We start from the raw sequence: 14429 nt of genomic DNA on the forward strand, positions 1-14429 counted from the left end.
TGTGGACACTTTTCAGAGAACAAATTTGTTAGCATAAAAATAAAGCCAGAAAATGAAGAGCTGTTGAATCACGCAATTTGATTTTTTTGCCAGCATATTTCTTTTTCTCTGCAACCCACTGCTAAATTGTGCTTCCTAGCTGTTTTTATAAAATCACTGAATCAAATCTAACTCTGATTACATCAGAGAAGGCCAGGTACCCTACACCATAACAGGGGGTATGAAATTTGACTTGTCTACTTAAAGATCACCAAAATCTGATAACAAGGTCAATTACGTCCCTGGGTGGGATTGAACCACCAACCTTTTGGTTAATAGCCGTACACACTAACTGATTGCGCCACAGAGACACTTTTCAAAAGTACATACTGACAAATGCTAATAAGCATTCATCTAAAACGTTTCCTAGAAAAACTTAAAAAAGTCAATAATCTGGAGCGTTTTTGTAAGATGTTTCTTCTATCAACCAACGAAGAAACACATTGGTACTTTCCCATGATGAATGAGTGATTCAGGATCTCTTGCACTTACATGTGCAGCAGAGTACAGCAATGGAAGCATGCTGGGCCCATAACCCAGAGGTAGGCAGATTGAAACTATCCTCTGCTATATGCATTTTTTTTTTGTTAATTAAAGTAATCCAAAACTGGGATTGATATTTTGGCTCTTTTATTTTTACTTAAAGTACAATAACTTTTACCATTTTAATTTGTTTTAATAGTATATTGACAGTATTGTTTTCTTTCAAAAATCCACTTCATTTTCTTTACCCTATTATTAAAATGGTAATTGACAAAAACAAACTACATTGTCACCAGAAGAGCAATACAAAATGTACAAGTGATATATTAAAATCATCTTTCCAGCTTGAATTTCAATGATGCATTGGGTCAACAAATTTGTGAGAAACATCTTCACCCTTAAATAAAGATTTTCTTAATTCCTTACCTGTGTGCTAATTAGATATCACCTTGTTTTCACATTAAACAGACTTCCACATGAGAAAGCAGCAAGGAAGCAGTGGCGTTAATGTTTCCTGGTATCAACTTGTATTATTTCAGTAGACATTGAAATGAGGATGCATCTTGCTGCCTTTCCAATGAAGCAAGTTTAATTTAGTAATAGGTGAAAAACCATCCTTACAAAGGTGTTAATCAGAGACTTGGCTTTGTGGACACTTTTCAGAGAACAAATTTGTTAGCATAAAAATAAAGCCAGAAAATGAAGAGCTGTTTAATCACTGGATTGGATTTTTCTGCCAGCATATTTTTTTTCTCTGCAACCCACTGCTAAATTGTGCTTCCTAGCTGTTTTTTTATAAAATCACTGAATAAAATCTAACTCTGATTACATCAGAGAAGGCCATGTACCCTACACCATAAGAGGGGGTTTGAAATTTTGACTTGTCTACTTAAATATCACCAAAATCTGATCACAAGTTTAATTACGTCCCTAGGTGGGATTGAACCACCAACCTTTCGGTTAATAGCCAAACACACTAACCGATTGCGCCACAGAGACACTTTGCAAAAAGTGCATACTGACAAAGGCTAATAAGCATACATCTAGAACGTTTCCTAGAAAAACATTAAAAAATCAATAATCTGGAGAGTTTTTGTAAGATGTTTCTTCTATCAACCAACGAAGAAACACATTGGTACTTTCCCATGATGAGTGAGTGCTTCAGGATCTCTTGCACTTACATGTGCAGCAGAGTACAGCAATGGAAGCATGCTGGGCCCATAACCCAGAGGTAGGCAGATTGAAACTATCCTCTGCTATATGCATTTTTTTTGTTAATTAAAGTAATCCAAAACTGGGATTGATATTTTGGCTCTTTTATTTTTACTTAAAGTACAATAACTTTTACCATTTTAATTTGTTTTAATAGTATATTGACAGTATTGTTTTCTTTCAAAAATCCACTTAATTTTCTTTACCCTATTATTAAAATGGTAATTGACAAAAACAAACTACATTGTCACCAGAAGAGCAATACAAAATGTACAAGTGATATATTAAAATCATCTTTCCAGCTTGAATTTCAATGATGCATTGGGGAAACGATTTTGTGAGAAACATCTTCACCCTTAAATAAAGATTTCTTAATTCCTTACCTGTGTGATAATTAGATATCACCTTGTTTTCGCATTAAACAGACTTCCACATGAGAAAGCAGCAAGGATGCAGTGGCGTTAATGTTTCCTGGTGTCAACTTGTATTATTTCAGTAGACATTGAAATGAGGATGCATCTTGCTGCCTTTCCAATGAAGCAAGTTTAATTTAGTAATAGGTGAAAAACCATCCTTACAAAGGTGTTAATCAGAGACTTGGCTTTGTGGACACTTTTCAGAGAACAAATTTGTTAGCATAAAAATAAAGCCAGAAAATGAAGAGCTGTTTAATCACTCAATTGAATTTTTCTGCCAGCATATTTTTTTTCTCTGCAAACCACTGCTAAATTGTGCTTCCTAGCTGTTTTTATAAAATCAATGAATCAAATCTAACTCTGATTACATCAGAGAAGGCCAGGTACCCTACACCATAAGAGGGGGTTTGAAATTTTGACTTGTCAATTTAAAGATCACCAAAATCTGATAACAAGATCAATTACATCCCTGGGTGGGATTTAACCACCAACCTTTTAGTTAATAGCCGTACACACTAACTGATTGTGCCACAGAGACACTTTGCGAAAGTGCATACTGACAAAGGCTAATAAGCATTCATCTAAAACGTTTCCTAGAAAAACTTTAAAAAGTCAATAATCTGGAGAGTTTTTGTAAGATGTTTCTTCCATCAACCAACGAAGAAACACATTGGTACTTTCCCATGATGAGTGAGTGCTTCAGGATCTCTTGCACTTACATGTGCAGCAGAGTACAGCAATGGAAGCATGCTGGGCTCATAACCCAGAGGTAGGCAGATTGAAACTATCCTCTGCTGTATGCTTTTTTTTTTAATTAAAGTAATCCAAAACTGGGATTGATATTTTGGCTCTTTTATTTTTACTTAAAGTACAATAACTTTTACCATTTTAATTTGTTTTAATAGTATATTGACAGTATTGTTTTCTTTCAAAAATACACTTAATTTTCTTTACCCTATTATTAAAATGGTAATTGACAAAAACAAACTACATTGTCACCAGAAGAGCAATACAAAATGTACAAGTGATATATTAAAATCATCTTTCCAGCTTGAATTTCAATGATGCATTGGGGCAACGATTTTGTGAGAAACATCTTCACCCTTAAATAAAGATTTTCTTAATTCCTTACCTGTGTGCTAATTAGATATCACCTTGTTTTCGCATTAAACAGACTTCCACATGAGAAAGCAGCAAGGATGCAGTGGCGTTAATGTTTCCTGGTGTCAACTTGTATTATTTCAGTAGACATTGAAATGAGGATGCATCTTGCTGCCTTTCCAATGAAGCAAGTTTAATTTAGTAATAGGTGAAAAACCATCCCTACAAAGGTGTTAATCAGAGACTTGGCTTTGTGGACACTTTTCAGAGAACAAATTTGTTAGCATAAAAATAAAGCCAGAAAATGAAGAGCTGTTTAATCACTCAATTGGATTTGTTTTGCCAGCATATTTTTTTTCTCTGCAACCCACTGCTAAATTGTGCTTCCTAGCTGTTTTTTAGAAAATCACTGAATCAAATCTAACTCTGATTACATCAAAGAAGGCCAGGTACCCTACACAATAAGAGGGGGTTTGAAATTTTGACTTGTCTACTTAAATATCACCAAAATCTGATCACAAGGTCAATTACGTTCCTGGGTGGGATTGAACCACCAACCTTTTGGTTATTAGCCTTACACACTAACCAATTGCACCACAGAGACACATTGCAAGAAGTACATACTGACAAAGGCTAATAAGCATTCATCAAGAACGTTTCCTAGAAAAACTTTAAAAAGTCAATAATCTGGAGAGTTTTTGTAAGATGTTTCTTCCATCAACCAACAAAGAAACACATTGGTACTTTCCCATGATAAGTGAGTGCTTCAGGATCTCTTGCACTTACATGTGCAGCAGAGTACTGCAATGGAAGCATGCTGGGCCCATAACCCAGAGATAGGCAGATTGAAACTATCCTCTGCTATATGCATTTTTTTTTGTTAATTAAAGTAATCCAAAACTGGGATTGATATTTTGTCTCTTTTATTTTAACTTAAAGTACAATAACTTTTACCATTTTAATTTGTTTTAATAGTATATTGACAGTATTGTTTTCTTTCAAAAATCCACTTCATTTTCTTTACCCTATTATTAAAATGGTAATTGACAAAAACAAACTACATTGTCACCAGAAGAGCAATACAAAATGTACAAGTGATATATTAAATTCATCTTTCCAGCATGAATTTCAATGATGCATTGGGTCAACAATTTTGTGAGAAACATCTTCACCCTTAAATAAAGATTTTCTTAATTCCTTACCTGTGTGCTAATTAGATATCACCTTGTTTTCACATTAAACAGACTTCCACATGAGAAAGCAGCAAGGATGCAGTGGCGTTAATGTTTCCTGGTGTCAACTTGTATTATTTCAGTAGACATTGAAATGAGGATGCATCTTGCTGCCTTTCCAATGAAGCAAGTTTAATTTAGTAATAGGTGAAAAACCATCCTTACAAAGGTGTTAATCAGAGACTTGGCTTTGTGGACACTTTTCAGAGAACAAATTTGTTAGCATAAAAATAAAGCCAGAAAATGAAGAGCTGTTTAATCACTCAATTGGATTTTTCTGCCAGCATATTTTTTTTCTCTGCAACCCACTGCTAAATTGTGCTTCCTAGCTGTTTTTATAAAATCACTGAATCAAATCAAACTCTGATTACATCAGAGAAGGCCAGGTACCCTACACAATAAGAGGGGGTTTGAAATTTTGACTTGTCTACTTAAATATCACCAAAATCTGACCACAAGGTCAATTACGTCCCTGGGTGGGATTGAACCACCAACCTTTTGGTTAATAGCCGAACACACTAACCGATTGCGCCACAGAGACACTTTGTGAAAAGTTCATACTGACAAAGGCTAATAAGCATACATCTAGAACGTTTCCTAGAAAAACATTAAAAAATCAATAATCTGGAGAGTTTTTGTAAGATGTTTCTTCCATCAACCAACAAATAAACACATTGGTACTTTCCCATGATGAGTGAGTGCTTCAGGATCTCTTGCACTTACATGTGCAGCAGAGTACTGCAATGGAAGCATGCTGGACCCATAACCCAGAGGTAGGCAGATTGAAACTATTCTTTGCTATATGCATTTTTTTTTGTTAATTTAAGTAATCAAAACTGGGATTGATATTTTTGCTCTTTTATTTTTACTTAAAGTACAATAACTTTTACCATTTTAATTTGTTTTAATAGTATATTGACAGTATAGTTTTCTTTCAAAAATCCACTTAATTTTCTTTACCCTATTATTAAAATGGTAATTGACAAAAAAAACTACATTGTCACCAGAAGAGCAATACAAAATGTACAAGTGATATATTAAAATCATCTTTCCAGCTTGAATTTCAATGATGCATTGGGGCAACAATTTTGTGAGAAACATCTTCACCCTTAAATAAAGATTTTCGTAATTCCTTACCTGTGTGCTAATTAGATATCACCTTGTTTTCACATTAAACAGACTTCCACATGAGAAAGCAGCAAGGATGCAGTGGCGTTAATGTTTCCTGGTTTCAACCTGTATTATTTCAGTAGACATTGAAATGAGGATGCATCTTGCTGCCTTTCCAATGAAGCAAGTTTAATTTAGTAATAGGTGAAAAACCATCCCTACAAAGGTGTTAATCAGAGACTTGGCTTTGTGGACATTTTTCAGAGAACAAATTTGTTAGCATAAAAATAAAGCCAGAAAATGAAGAGCTGTTTAATCACGCAATTTGATTTTTTTGCCAGCATATTTCTTTTTCTCTGCAACCCACTGCTAAATTGTGCTTCCTAGATGTTTTTATAAAATCACTGAATTAAATCTAACTCTGATTACATCTGAGAAGGCCAGGTACCCTACACAATAACAGGGGGTATGAAATTTGACTTGTCTACTTAAAGATCACCAAAATCTGATAACAAGGTCAATTACGTCCCTGGGTGGGATTGAACCACCAACCTTTTGGTTAATAGCCGTACACACTAACTGATTGCGCCACAGATACACTTTGCAAAAGTACATACTGACAAATGCTAATAAGCATTCATCTAAAACGTTTCCTAGAAAAACTTAAAAAAGTCAATAATCTGGAGAGTTTTTGTAAGATGTTTCTTCTATCAACCAACGAAGAAACACATTGGTACTTTCCCATGATGAGTGAGTGCTTCAGGATCTCTTGCACTTACATGTGCAGCAGAGTACAGCAATGGAAGCATGCTGGGCCCATAACCCAGAGGTAGGCAGATTGAAACTATCCTCTGCTATATGCATTTTTTTTTGTTAATTAAAGTAATCCAAAACTGGGATTGATATTTTGGCTCTTTTATTTTTACTTAAAGTACAATAACTTTTACCATTTTAATTTGTTTTAATAGTATATTGACAGTATTGTTTTCTTTCAAAAATCCACTTCATTTTCTTTACCCTATTATTAAAATGGTAATTGACAAAAACAAACTACATTGTCACCAGAAGAGCAATACAAAATGTACAAGTGATATATTAAATTCATCTTTCCAGCATGAATTTCAATGATGCATTGGGTCAACAATTTTGTGAGAAACATCTTCACCCTTAAATAAAGATTTTCTTAATTCCTTACCCGTGTGCTAATTAGATATCACCTTGTTTTCACATTAAACAGACTTCCACATGAGAAAGCAGCAAGGATGCAGTGGCGTTAATGTTTCCTGGTGTCAACTTGTATTATTTCAGTAGACATTGAAATGAGGATGCATCTTGCTGCCTTTCCAATGAAGCAAGTTTAATTTAGTAATAGGTGAAAAACCATCCTTACAAAGGTGTTAATCAGAGACTTGGCTTTGTGCACACTTTTCAGAGAACAAATTTGTTAGCATAAAAATAAAGCCAGAAAATGAAGAGCTGTTTAATCACTCAATTGGATTTTTCTGCCAGCATATTTTTTTTCTCTGCAACCCACTGCTAAATTGTGCTTCCTAGCTGTTTTTTATAAAATCACTGAATCAAATCTAACTCTGATTACATCAGAGAAGGCCAGGTACCCTACACAATAAGAGGGGGTTTGAAATTTGACTTGTCTACTTAAATATCACCAAAATCTGACCACAAGGTCAATTACGTCCCTGGGTGGGATTGAACCACCAACCTTTTGGTTAATAGCCGAACACACTAACCGATTGCGCCACAGAGACACTTTGCGAAAAGTACATACTGACAAAGGCTAATAAGCATACATCTAGAACGTTTCCTAGAAAAACATTAAAAAATCAATAATCTGGAGAGTTTTTGTAAGATGTTTCTTCCATCAACCAACAAATAAACACATTGGTACTTTCCCATGATGAGTGAGTGCTTCAGGATCTCTTGCACTTACATGTGCAGCAGAGTACTGCAATGGAAGCATGCTGGACCCATAACCCAGAGGTAGGCAGATTGAAACTATTCTTTGCTATATGCATTTTTTTTTGTTAATTTAAGTAATCAAAACTGGGATTGATATTTTTGCTCTTTTATTTTTACTTAAAGTACAATAACTTTTACCATTTTAATTTGTTTTAATAGTATATTGACAGTATTGTTTTCTTTCAAAAATCCACTTCATTTTCTTTACCCTATTATTAAAATGGTAATTGACAAAAAAAAACTACATTGTCACCAGAAGAGCAATACAAAATGTACAAGTGATATATTAAAATCATCTTTCCAGCTTGAATTTCAATGATGCATTGGGGCAACAATTTTGTGAGAAACATCTTCACCCTTAAATAAAGATTTTCGTAATTCCTTACCTGTGTGCTAATTAGATATCACCTTGTTTTCACATTAAACAGACTTCCACATGAGAAAGCAGCAAGGATGCAGTGGCGTTAATGTTTCCTGGTTTCAACCTGTATTATTTCAGTAGACATTGAAATGAGGATGCATCTTGCTGCCTTTCCAATGAAGCAAGTTTAATTTAGTAATAGGTGAAAAACCATCCATACAAAGGTGTTAATCAGAGACTTGGCTTTGTGGACACTTTTCAGAGAACAAATTTGTTAGCATAAAAATAAAGCCAGAAAATGAAGAGCTGTTTAATCACGCAATTTGATTTTTTTGCCAGCATATTTCTTTTTCTCTGCAACCCACTGCTAAATTGTGCTTCCTAGCTGTTTTTATAAAATCAATGAATCAAATCTAACTCTGATTACATCAGAGAAGGCCAGGTACCCTACACCATAAGAGGGGGTTTGAAATTGTGACTTGTCTACTGAAAGATCACCAAAATCTGATAACAAGATCAATTACATCTCTGGGTGGGATTGAACCACCAACCTTTTAGTTAATAGCCGTACACACTAACTGATTGCGCCACAGAGACACTTTGCGAAAGTGCATACTGACAAAGGCTAATAAACATTCATCTAAAACGTTTCCTAGAAAAACTTTAAAAAGTCAATAATCTGGAGAGTTTTTGTAAGATGTTTCTTCCATCAACCAACGAAGAAACACATTGGTACTTTCCCATGATGAGTGAGTGCTTCAGGATCTCTTGCACTTACATGTGCAGCAGAGTACAGCAATGGAAGCATGCTGGGCTCATAACCCAGAGGTAGGCAGATTGAAACTATCCTCTGCTGTATGCTTTTTTTTTTTAATTTAAGTAATCCAAAACTGGGATTGATATTTTGGCTCTTTTATTTTTACTTAAAGTACAATAACTTTTACCATTTTAATTTGTTTTAATAGTATATTGACAGTATTGTTTTCTTTCAAAAATCCACTTAATTTTCTTTACCCTATTATTAAAATGGTAATTGACAAAAACAAACTACATTGTCACCAGAAGAGCAATACAAAATGTACAAGTGATATATTAAAATCATCTTTCCAGCTTGAATTTCAATGATGCATTGGGGCAACGATTTTGTGAGAAACATCTTCACCCTTAAATAAAGATTTTCTTAATTCCTTACCTGTGTGCTAATTAGATATCACCTTGTTTTCGCATTAAACAGACTTCCACATGAGAAAGCAGTAAGGATGCAGTGGCGTTAATGTTTCCTGGTGTCAACCTGTATTATTTCAGTAGACATTGAAATGAGGATGCATCTTGCTGCCTTTCCAATGAAGCAAGTTTAATTTAGTAATAGGTGAAAAACCATCCCTACAAAGGTGTTAATCAGAGACTTGGCTTTGTGGACACTTTTCAGAGAACAAATTTGTTAGCATAAAAATAAACCAGAAAATGAAGAGCTGTTTAATCACTCAATTGGATTTTTTTGCCAGCATATTTTTTTCTCTGCAACCCACTGCTAAATTGTGCTTCCTAGCTGTTTTTTATAAAATCACTGAATCAAATCTAACTCTGATAACATCAGAGAAGGCCAGGTACCCTACACAATAAGAGGGGGTTTGAAATTTTGACTTGTCTACTTAAAGATCACCAAAATCTGAACACAAGGTCAATTACGTCCCTGGGTGGGATTGAACCACCAACCTTTTGGTTAATAGCCTTACACACTAACCAATTGCGCCACAGAGACACTTTGCAAAAGTACATACTGACAAAATCTAATAAGCATTCATCTAGAACGTTTCCTAGAAAAACTTTAAAAAGTCAATAATCTGGAGAGTTTTTGTAAGATGTTTCTTCCATCAACCAATGAAGAAACACATTGGTACTTTCCCATGATGAGTGAGTGCTTCAGGATCTTTTGCACTTACATGTGCAGCAGAGTACTGCAATGGAAGCATGCTGGGCCCATAACCCAGAGGTAGGCAGATTGAAACTATCCTTTGCTTAATGCATTTTTTTTGTTAATTAAAGTAATCCAAAACTGGGATTGATATTTTGGCTCTTTTATTTTTACTTAAAGTACAATAACTTTTACCATTTTAATTTGTTTTGATAGTATATTGACAGTATTGTTTTCTTTCAAAAATCCACTTAATTTTCTTTACCCTATTATTAAAATGGTAATTGACAAAAACAAACTACATTGTCACCAGAAGAGCAATACAAAATGTACAAGTGATATATTAAAATCATCTTTCCAGCTTGAATTTCAATGATGCATTAGGGCAACGATTTTGTGAGAAACATCTTCACCCTTAAATAAAGATTTTCTTAATTCCTTACCTGTGTGATAATTAGATATCACCTTGTTTTCGCATTAAACAGACTTCCACATGAGAAAGCAGCAAGGATGCAGTGGCGTTAATGTTTCCTGGTGTCAACTTGTATTATTTCAGTAGACATTGAAATGAGGATGCATCTTGCTGCCTTTCCAATGAAGCAAGTTTAATTTAGTAATAGGTGAAAAACCATCCTTACAAAGGTGTTAATCAGAGACTTGGCTTTGTGGACACTTTTCAGAGAACAAATTTGTTAGCATAAAAATAAAGCCAGAAAATGAAGAGCTGTTTAATCACTCAATTGGATTTTTCTGCCAGCATATTTTTTTTCTCTGCAAACCACTGCTAAATTGTGCTTCCTAGCTGTTTTTATAAAATCAATGAATCAAATCTAACTCTGATTACATCAGAGAAGGCCAGGTACCCTACACAATAAGATGGGGTTTGAAATTTTGACTTGTCTACTTAAATATCACCAAAATCTGATCACAAGATCAATTACGTCCCTGGGTGGGATTGAACCACCAACCTTTTGGTTAATAGCCTTACACACTAACCAATTGCGCCACAGAGACACTTTGCAAAAGTACATACTGACAAAGGCTAATAAGCAATCATCTAGAACGTTTCCTAGAAAAACTTTAAAAAGTCAATAATCTGGAGAGTTTTTGTAAGATGTTTCTTCCATCAATCAATGAAGAAACACATTGGTACTTTCCCATGATGAGTGAGTGCTTCAGGATCTCTTGCACTTACATGTGCAGCAGAGTACTGTAATGGAAGCATGCTGGGCTCATAACCCAGAGGTAGGCAGATTGAAATTATCCTTTGCTATATGCATTTTTTTTGTTAATTAAAGTAATCCAAAACTGGGATTGATATTTTTGCTCTTTTATTTTTACTTAAAGTACAATAACTTTTACCATTTTAATTTGTTTTAATAGTATATTGACAGTATTGTTTTCTTTCAAAAATCCACTTAATTTTCTTTACCCTATTATTAAAATGGTAATTGACAAAAACAAACTACATTGTCACCAGAAGAGCAATACAAAATGTACAAGTGATATATTAAAATCATCTTTCCAGCTTGAATTTCAATGATGCATTGGGGCAACGATTTTGTGAGAAACATCTTCACCCTTAAATAAAGATTTTCTTAATTCCTTACCTGTGTGCTAATTAGATATCACCTTGTTTTCACATTAAACAGACTTCCACATGAGAAAGCAGCAAGGATGCAGTGGCGTTAATGTTTCCTGGTGTCAACCTGTATTATTTCAGTAGACATTGAAATGAGGATGCATCTCGCTGCCTTTCCAATGAAGCAAGTTTAATTTAGTAATAGGTGAAAAACCATCCTTACAAAGGTGTTAATCAGAGACTTGGCTTTGTGGACACTTTTCAGAGAACAAATTTGTTAGCATAAAAATAAAGCCAGAAAATGAAGATCTGTTTAATCACTCAATTGGATTTTTCTGCCAGCATATTTTTTTTCTCTGCAAACCACTGCTAAATTGTGCTTCCTAGCTGTTTTTATAAAATCAATGAATCAAATCTAACTCTGATTACATCAGAGAAGGCCAGGTACCCTACACAATAAGATGGGGTTTGAAATTTTGACTTGTCTACTTAAATATCACCAAAATCTGATCACAAGGTCAATTACGTCCCTGGGTGGGATTGAACCACCAACCTTTTGGTTAATAGCCTTACACACTAACCAATTGCGCCACAGAGACACTTTGCAAAAGTACATACTGACAAAGGCTAATAAGCATTCATCTAGAACGTTTCCTAGAAAAACTTTAAAAAGTCAATAATCTGGAGAGTTTTTGTAAGATGTTTCTTCCATCAACCAATGAAGAAACACATTGGTACTTTCCCATGATGAGTGAGTGCTTCAGGATCTCTTGCACTTACATGTGCAGCAGAGTACTGCAATAGAAGCATGCTGGGCCCATAACCCAGAGGTAGGCAGATTGAAACTATCCTTTGCTATATGCATTTTTTTTGTTAATTAAAGTAATCCAAAACTGGGATTGATATTTTGGCTCTTTTATTTTTACTTAAAGTACAATAACTTTTACCATTTTAATTTGTTTTGATAGTATATTGACAGTATTGTTTTCTTTCAAAAATCCACTTAATTTTCTTTACCCTATTATTAAAATGGTAATTGACAAAAACAAACTACATTGTCACCAGAAGAGCAATACAAAATGTACAAGTGATATATTAAAATCATCTTTCCAGCTTGAATTTCAATGATGCATTGGGGCAACGATTTTGTGAGAAACATCTTCACCCTTAAATAAAGATTTTCTTAATTCCTTACCTGTGTGCTAATTAGATATCACCTTGTTTTCACATTAAACAGACTTCCACATGAGAAAGCAGCAAGGATGCAGTGGCGTTAATGTTTCCTGGTGTCAACCTGTATTATATCAGTAGACATTGAAATGAGGATGCATCTTGCTGCCTTTCCAATGAAGCAAGTTTAATTTAGTAATAGGTGAAAAACCATCCCTACAAAGGTGTTAATCAGAGACTTGGCTTTGTGGACACTTTTCAGAGAACAAATTTGTTAGCATAAAAATAAAGACAGAAAATGAAGAGCTGTTTAATCACTCAATTGTATTTTTTTGCCAGCATATTTTTTTTATCTGCAACCCACTGCTAAATTGTGCTTCCTAGCTGTTTTTTATAAAATCACTGAATCAAATCTAACTCTGATTACATCAGAGAAGGCCAGGTACCCTACACAATAAGAGGGGGTTTGAAATTTTGACTTGTCTACTTAAATATCACCAAAATCTGATCACAAGGTCAATTACATTCCTGGGTGGGATTGAACCACCAACCTTTTGTTAATAGCCTTACACACTAACCAATTGCGCCACAGAGACACTTTGCAAAAGTACATACTGACAAAGGCTAATAAGCATTCATCTAGAACGTTTCCTAGAAAAACTTTAAAAAGTCAATAATCTGGAGAGTTTTTTAAGATGTTTCTTCCATCAACCAACGAAGAAACACATTGGTACTTTCCCATGATGAGTGAGTGCTTCAGGATCTCTTGCACTTACATGTGCAGCAGAGTACTGCAATGGAAGCATGCTGGGCTCATAACCCAGAGGTAGGCAGATTGAAATTATCCTTTGCTATATGCATTTTTTTTTGTTAATTAAAGTAATCCAAAACTGGGATTGATATTTTTGCTCTTTTATTTTTACTTAAAGTACAATAACTTTTACCATTTTAATTTGTTTTAATAGTATATTGACAGTATTGTTTTCTTTCAAAAATCCACTTAATTTTCTTTACCCTATTATTAAAATGGTAATTGACAAAAACAAACTACATTGTCACCAGAAGAGCAATACAAAATGTACAAGTGATATATTAAAATCATCTTTCCAGCTTGAATTTCAATGATGCATTGGGGCAACGATTTTGTGAGAAACATCTTCACCCTTAAATAAAGATTTTCTTAATTCCTTACCTGTGTGCTAATTAGATATCACCTTGTTTTCACATTAAACAGACTTCCACATGAGAAAGCAGCAAGGATGCAGTGGCGTTAATGTTTCCTGGTGTCAACCTGTATTATTTCAGTAGACATTGAAATGAGGATGCATCTTGCTGCCTTTCCAATGAAGCAAGTTTAATTTAGTAATAGGTGAAAAACCATCCCTACAAAGGTGTTAATCAGAGACTTGGCTTTGTGGACACTTTTCAGAGAACAAATTTGTTAGCATAAAAATAAACCAGAAAATGAAGAGCTGTTTAATCACTCAATTGGATTTTTTTGCCAGCATATTTTTTTTCTCTGCAACCCACTGCTAAATTGTGCTTCCTAGCTGTTTTTTATAAAACCACTGAATCAAATCTAACTCTGATAACATCAGAGAAGGCCAGGTACCCTACACAATAAGATGGGGTTTGAAATTTTGACTTGTCTACTTGAATATCACCAAAATCTGATCACAAGGTCAATTACGTCCCTGGGTGGGATTGAACCACCAACCTTTTGGTTAATAGCCTTACACACTAACCAATTGCGCCACAGAGACACTTTGCAAAAGTCCATACTGACAAAGGCTAATAAGCATTCATCTAGAACGTTTCCTAGAAAAACTTT

This window comes from Pseudophryne corroboree, unplaced genomic scaffold, assembly GCF_028390025.1.
Source record: "Pseudophryne corroboree isolate aPseCor3 unplaced genomic scaffold, aPseCor3.hap2 scaffold_859, whole genome shotgun sequence".
Lineage (NCBI taxonomy): Eukaryota > Metazoa > Chordata > Amphibia > Anura > Myobatrachidae > Pseudophryne > Pseudophryne corroboree.